Raw genomic sequence first — 7328 nt, forward strand, 5'->3', positions numbered from 1 at the left:
GAATCTATATTGGGTATCTATAACTCATACTGTTTTCTGATATGATTGGTACATGAAATCTGAAGACAATATAATTATCTTTATCTTATGTATGATTAGAGACTCATATGGTTTTGACCAGTATAATACTTTCACTAGACCATACATGGGTTTTTTTGGGGGGGGGGTTGTTTGTTTGTTTGTTTGCTTGTTTGTTTGTTTTTGTGACTCTTGGTTAATTTTCTCAAATATGCTGTACAGCCTTTTGATGTATAATTTGAAATTGTTTTCTTTTCATTAAAGCTTCCAGGAGGATAGTTTTATGGCTGCTTTATGAAGAATTGCTTGCTTTGTTCTTTTAGGGACTTCCTTACATGAAAGTTTAGTTTCCTTATGATTCAGCTCCATCCAATCTTTCCTGTTCTTATTTCAGATGTCACACCTTCAGTAATCCTGCTGCAGCTTACAGGCCATATCTGTTGAGTCTGTTCACTCCAGCAAGATATTCTAATTCACTGTTCAGTTTCGAAGAGATATTATGCTTTCAATTCTGTCTGGAATTCTGTTCCTTCCTTGCTCAGTGCACCTCTCTCCCAGTAGCCCCTTTGTTTAGTTTTCTTTTGAACTTTGTATTTGTATTGATTTTCAACTTTTTTGTAGAAACATTTGGGTTTGTGACTTTATTTTCAGAAATATTTTGTTATGGACTTCCTGTTTTGTGAGCAGTGATTTCTGTAAGATCTATACTCTTTTTAAGATTACATTGTATGATGTTGGCCTTAATTTTTCTATTTTTGCTTTTTTCTCACAAGCGTAAGTTTTAGGGGACAGTTTTATTTGGGAATTGCTTTCGGCCTTGATAGAGAAGTTCCTGGATGGCCTTAAAACTGTGTTCTGTTGTCCTTGTGAAGTGTCTAAGTATGTATAGTATGACAGCACCACCCTTAACATAGATAATCACAAACAAACCTCTAGTCATGGCTTGATTAAAGAAGAGAAAATACAATCTCGAAATAGTTTTGGAAATGCATAAGTTCCAAAATAGCCAAACCAATGCTAAATAGTAAGAGTTCTGCTTGAGATATTACTGTGCTTGATTAAAGTTACACTACAGAGCAGTAGTAATAAAATCAGTATGGTACTGACATAGAGACAGACACAAAGATCAATGGAATAGAATTTCACACCTAGATATAAGCTCGCACTATTATAGCTACCTGACTTTCTAGAAAGAAGACAAAAATACAGACACATTAGAGAAAAGACATCTTTAGTGAGTGGTCAAACAAAACAGTTACACATCAAAAAAGGAAATTAGAAATTCATCTTTCACCCTTTGCAAAACTAAACTACAAACCGATCAATGACTTCAACAGAAATTCCTAATAACTGAATCTGATTGAGGAGAAAGGAAGGATATTCTTCAAATTATTGACACAGGAAAGGACTTTCTAAACAAGACTCTCAGAGAGCAAAGCAGTAAGACCAACAACTGACAGATACAATTTCATGAAGTTAAGAAGCTTCTGTACATTAAACAGTACCATCTGATGAATAAAGAGCCAGTTAACAGAACAAAAAAAAAAGTCATTACCAGTTAGACATCTGACAGAGAGTTAGTATCTAGAATATACACAGGACTCAAAAACTGAACACCAAGAAAATAAACAGCCTAATTAAAAATTGGGGCATAGATCTAGACAGAAAGATGGAAGAGGAAGAAGAGGAGGGGGAGGAGGAGAAGGAGAAGGGAAAAAAGAAACACAAATAGCTGAGAAATATTTCCTTTTAAATATTTTAATATCCTTAGTATTCGCTTTCATAGTGCCAAAAAGGTTCAATGCAGACTACCAGAAAATAGCAGTAATTACTAATTTGATCTAGTGGTGACCAAATAACACTACAATAACAACCAGCTTGACAAGATATGGCCACCTCTGCAACAGTGGCTGAATGTTATGGGAGCAACTAACCACTTTCTAATTGGATTTAAGTCTCTGTACAATATGGACATTATATTTGCAATCATTAATTGGACTAAAAACCTATGGCTTGTTTGGTCAAAGGCTATAGGGGAAAACCTAATACTATTATTGTGTTGGATGAACATTGCCAAAAACTATCCCCTACCACCTAATTCCTTTTTATACCATAGATTAGTGTATTTACCAACATGCTTCAGAGAAGCTTCTTTTTACAGCAGAAAGCAATTAATGAATTAATTAATTAAAATGTCAAAGTGAAGATAATAAGAGACTATGGAGTTCTATCTTACCATGAGACAGCTATGTCACAGCCCCAGACCCAGACCCAAGGCTTGGGGAACCATTGTGAAAGAAGAGGTAGGAAAAATTGAAGAGCCAGAGTATGATGAGAATGAAAACATCCCCCATGGATTCATGTATGTGAAAATTCGGTGTGAAGCTGGTAGAACTGTTTGTTGAAGGGGGTGTGTTGGGCACAGGCTTTGAAGCTTTAAAAGCCTCTTGCCAATCTCTAGTTCTCTTTCAGCTTCCTGCTTAGTATAGAGCTTCCAGCTGTCCCTGCTACCTTGCCTCTGCTCCACCATCATGGACTCTTAACAATCTTGGACTGTCCATGCAATTCAATAGTTTCTTTTGTAAGTTTTCCTGATCAGAGCATTTTGTCACAGCAATGGAAAAGTAAGTAGTGCACACATGTATGGACATCTGCAGCAAAACAGCATTCGCCAGGTATTAAAGCACTGTCATACACATGAGCAAATTGTAGCTATGACTCCATACACAAGACATGTACAAGATCAAGCCAGCCAAAGATCCCAGCACAGTTAGGGGAAGATCTCATAAGATTCTCCGTCCTCCCTCAGAAGCTATTGGCAATTAATGGCTGTTGGGGGTGGAGAGTTTGCTTTCCTCAAAGATAAGGCCTCTGAGGGGCTTCCCATGTCCTAGTAGGTGGTCCTATACTCACTGATGTAGAGGCAGCACTAATTAGACAATGTGGCTTTTAAAAAAGCACATAAAGATGGGAATAGAAAATGGTAGGGGAGATCGTGGAGGAATTGGAGAGGGGGATCGAAATGAATGACATGGACTTTGTGAAATTCTCAAATAGAAAAAGTTAGAAAACAAATGTGCGATTTCAACATTCTTCTAATATCAGAACACACCGATGCAAATTAAGATGGCTACTGTGTTGCTAGGTGAAACAGTCCTTGCTTCTGCTACTGCATCTGTGATCTCTCGTGGCCCCAAGCATCATGTGGTGGATGACTCTGTTTAGTTTTCCTTTTCCTTTCATTTCTCTTGTCTTCATCTTGCCATGTTTCAGTTTTATCTTTGGCGATTGTATTTTAGAGTCAGACCTTTCCCTGGACTAATTCTTGACTGGTTGGGGGAGTAAGAAGGGGGGTGAGATGCCTAAGCTGGCTGAGCATATTTCTGAAGGCCATGGCTTTCAGAAATATGCTCAGGGCCACCAGCTCTACTCAGGTGGCTCACTGAGTTCTTTCATAAGTATTTCTATGTTGCTTTCTTAATTCCTAGTTTCCAAAGACAACGTATTTTCTTAGTTTCTCTTGCAGACAGATTGAGTAAGTGCAGATTTATAGTTGTCTGGAATGTCTTAAGCATTCACTGGTATTTTGTAGTTTGTGGGAAATAAAAATCATGCACAAGAGTGACTGAGGTGGTATGATTAAAAATATGATAATTATTAGCACTATCTTGCCATAAGCCCACAATTCAGCTTATACACTTTTCCCAAGTCTATAAAGCCATTTAAAATTATGTATTTTATTTCTGATTTTAAAATTATATATTTTCAGGTCAATTCTCCACTGAATTTTTCTTAGGATTTTATGCATTGTGCACTTAAGTTTCCATTATGATAGCTGGCTGAGGTCTTTCAGGATTGTCTCCAGGATGACCTGTTTAGGGTGTGCCCAATCACAGCTCTGCATATTATTGTGTGAGTTCTGACTATATTTATACTATTATATTTCAAGTTGAATAACTGCCTATTATGTTAGAAGCATACCTTAAAGTACACATACACTTACTTTTCCATAAATAGTGTTAGAAACATATCTTTAAGTCCACACACACACTTTATTTTCCATAGATAGCATCATTTCCTAAGCCATAGCTTGTTAAAAACTGGATACATAGATACAGAAGGCTTGTCATTTATTAGATTCCTACTTTACAATGGTGTTATGCTAGAAAAAGGGAATAAACTTGTGATACTTAAGGAATGTAGCCAGAAATTGTTAATGTTTTTTTCTAGCATCCTTTCATTGGTAAATATTAAAAAAAAAAAAAAGCTGAATTTTAACATGGGAAAATATTGACTCCGTGGGCACATTACATATGAGAACCATATATGTAAATAGGCATATTTGTAAATGCAAATTCATATTTAAAATAAAAATATAGACAAGTCAGCTACATAGGCATCTCTGAAGGGTGTAGAAAAAACAGAGATGACAGTGTGGAGACTGTCCCTGCTGCTCCCTTCTGTCCTTCTGTGTTCACAGTAGGTGGCGCTACTTAACACTAACCCCCACGCTCCACCCCATCCCAACCCCGCCCCCTCCGAAAAATTACCCAACCCCTATGTATCCACAGAACATAATACCTCCTTGCAGGTATTTCCAAGAATAGAATTAACCAAACTATTCCATTCCATTATTATCCCCCATACTAGACATGGGGAAAAAAACATGATTGCCCAGGCACACCCCTGGTGTAGCCAGTGGGCCAACCCAGCTCAGTGGATGCCTTTTTCAGTCAGCCTGTACCCCAGCTCTGCCTGGCTTGTTAAGCAGCCTGGTATCTTCACCCATGGAGACAGCACTTGAATGGCAGGCACCGAGCCAGTGTTTACCCTGTGGAGCTCCTGACACACATAATATCTGTCAACACTTCCTATCACCCTCCCTGTTTATGCAAACCATTTCTCCCCACTTCCACCCCCACTCTTTTTTTTTTTTTTTTTGGCTTGATGCATTCATCGCCAGACTGCAGACACCTAGTTAATCCATTTAGAAGCTATCAGCTCTGTTCATCGGCTCATAAACCTATTACCTTGGAGGCGCAGTTCTGAGGGACACAGGTGCCAGGCCAGGACACAAAACCCAATTGAGCTGTGTAGCAGGCAGTGTGGGGCTCCTAATCACAGTTCTGCCTGCACAGGGACCTCCCCGTGTTACACCGTAGCAGGCACTTTATTAAATATCGATTTAAATCACGTCCTTTAATCAAATCTGATAGAGGACCTTTTTCACCTTCGCCCCTTCTCAGCTCCTCCTCACCCTCCTCCTTTTCCAATCAGCCGGTCTGGTGACATCCAGAGCCCAGGAATGAATAGTTAGCAAGCCTTTCCCCAGCAAAACCCTCTTCAGCAGTAATGAGGCATTTGTGGTAATCGGGTGATGAAATGTAAATGGCAGTAATGAGCACAATTACATCCACCAGGGAGCCATCGGTGTGGCTTCTTTCCTCAGATAGATGAGGGCTTTCTCTGCCATTGCCGGCTGAGACTTCTCAGGGCTGCTGGATGGAGGAGCGGCTGGCAGAAGGGGGAGCCCAGAAGCCAAAGCGGTGGCCTTGAACTCCAGGCTCATCTACCAGCATCGTCTCTCCTCCTCCCTCTGCTTCCTCCAGGCACTCGGAGCTGCAGGGTTTTCAAACCGCGCCTCTCTTCCTGCTTAAGGAGCTCAAGGTGAGCCTTGGGCCTGATGGCTACACAGAAAACCTCTCTACTTGTCAGCAGAGCTCAAAGCCAAGTGGTGGGATGCTTGCCAGGGAAACACAGGGGCCATGCTGCTGTTTGTGCAGGCTTTATAGTCAAGCAAGGAGACCCGACAAGTATGCAAGCATCTCCCAGAAAGGGAGCTCAGCACATCTGGGCGGGTGGTACCCAGAGCTACGGACTAGTCCTGTGTTCAAGGAGAAGATTTAACTACAGATCGGGAGTTGCTGACCAGAGATCTGATCTTGGAGTATAGACAATGAACTGTGATTAAAATAAAAAACAGACAAACAATAAAACCAAAGGAAGTGAACGTGACTTGCCCTTGACATAGAAACACACATTACTGAAGTGTTCTTGGGCATGCAGTAAATACGCTTCCAATTCGCTAGTGACTATAAGATACGCATCTAAGAATATTACAAATTACATGTATTTCTCATGGATGATTCTACTGAATAAAGGAGCAAAATGTTAACGTTCGATGTGGGACTCGGAGTTAGCTATACTAGTATGTGATTTTAATGATCTTTCATAAAAGCTTATGACACTTAGATTAGTAGCTTCCAAACTCACGAGAAGTTAGTATATTTCAAGATTATATTAACAATTTCCTGGTAGAACAACCATCTGACTTCTATTTTCTCCCTTGAGCTTTTTGTCATTAAATAGCTGTCTAACTGGAGCTAACAATTTTGTATAGAGTAACAGGCTAGATTTTATAAGGAAGACAATTTATTAAATTTGCATGACTATTGATCAGTATGAGAAATATACCTATCGTTTAATAGCATTTACTTTAAAAGGGGACAAGTTTGGCCATTTATATTAAATTTTCAAATGCTTTATTTCATTGTTTTCCTAAAACATTAATTTCAAAGCATGTTTACAGTTCTGCTTTTTTCTCTCTTTTTTTTTTCTTCCATATTCCTTTTTATTTGTTTTTGCCTTTGGGGAGAGGGAAAATTATTCATTTGAGTTCCCCCACCTTTCTCTCTCAGTACTTTTAAGAGGTGTTCTCTGCTGACAATGGTGATGCATGACTTTAAGCCCAGCACTCTAGAGGCAGAGACAGGTGAATCTCTGTGCCTTGAAGGCCAGCCTGGTCTATAGAACAAATTCCAAGGACAGCGACACAGAATAACCCTGTCTTGAAAAACACAAAATAAAACACAAAATAAAAAACCGTATTCTCACTTTATTGCCCCAGGTTGGCCTGGTACTCAGTATGCAACCTAGATGCCCTCAACCTTAAGAACCTGAAGCAACCTCCAACTTGCTGGGTTACGAGCATGAGTCACCACGCCCAGCTCTTTCCATGTTCTGGGTATAGTCGGAGAGGCTAGTGAAATGCTCTTGGGAAGTTGAGGAGTCGGCTTTTGTCAAACTCACCATTGTGCTTAAGGCTTATTCAACAACAGATTGTGTGCAAACTGGCTTTTGTTCATTCGCCTTTTAAAAGTCTGAATGCTCGTTAAGAAGCCTAAGTGATCATCAAAGAGATGCCAATTTGGCCCAATTTATTTTTCAATATGAGGAGTAAAGAAGAAATAAAAGCATGGTTCTTTTATACATTTATACATGCTTCTTTCAAGTCTATAATTGGTGTCTCC

Source organism: Mastomys coucha, unplaced genomic scaffold (genome assembly GCF_008632895.1).
Source record: "Mastomys coucha isolate ucsf_1 unplaced genomic scaffold, UCSF_Mcou_1 pScaffold7, whole genome shotgun sequence".
NCBI lineage: Eukaryota > Metazoa > Chordata > Mammalia > Rodentia > Muridae > Mastomys > Mastomys coucha.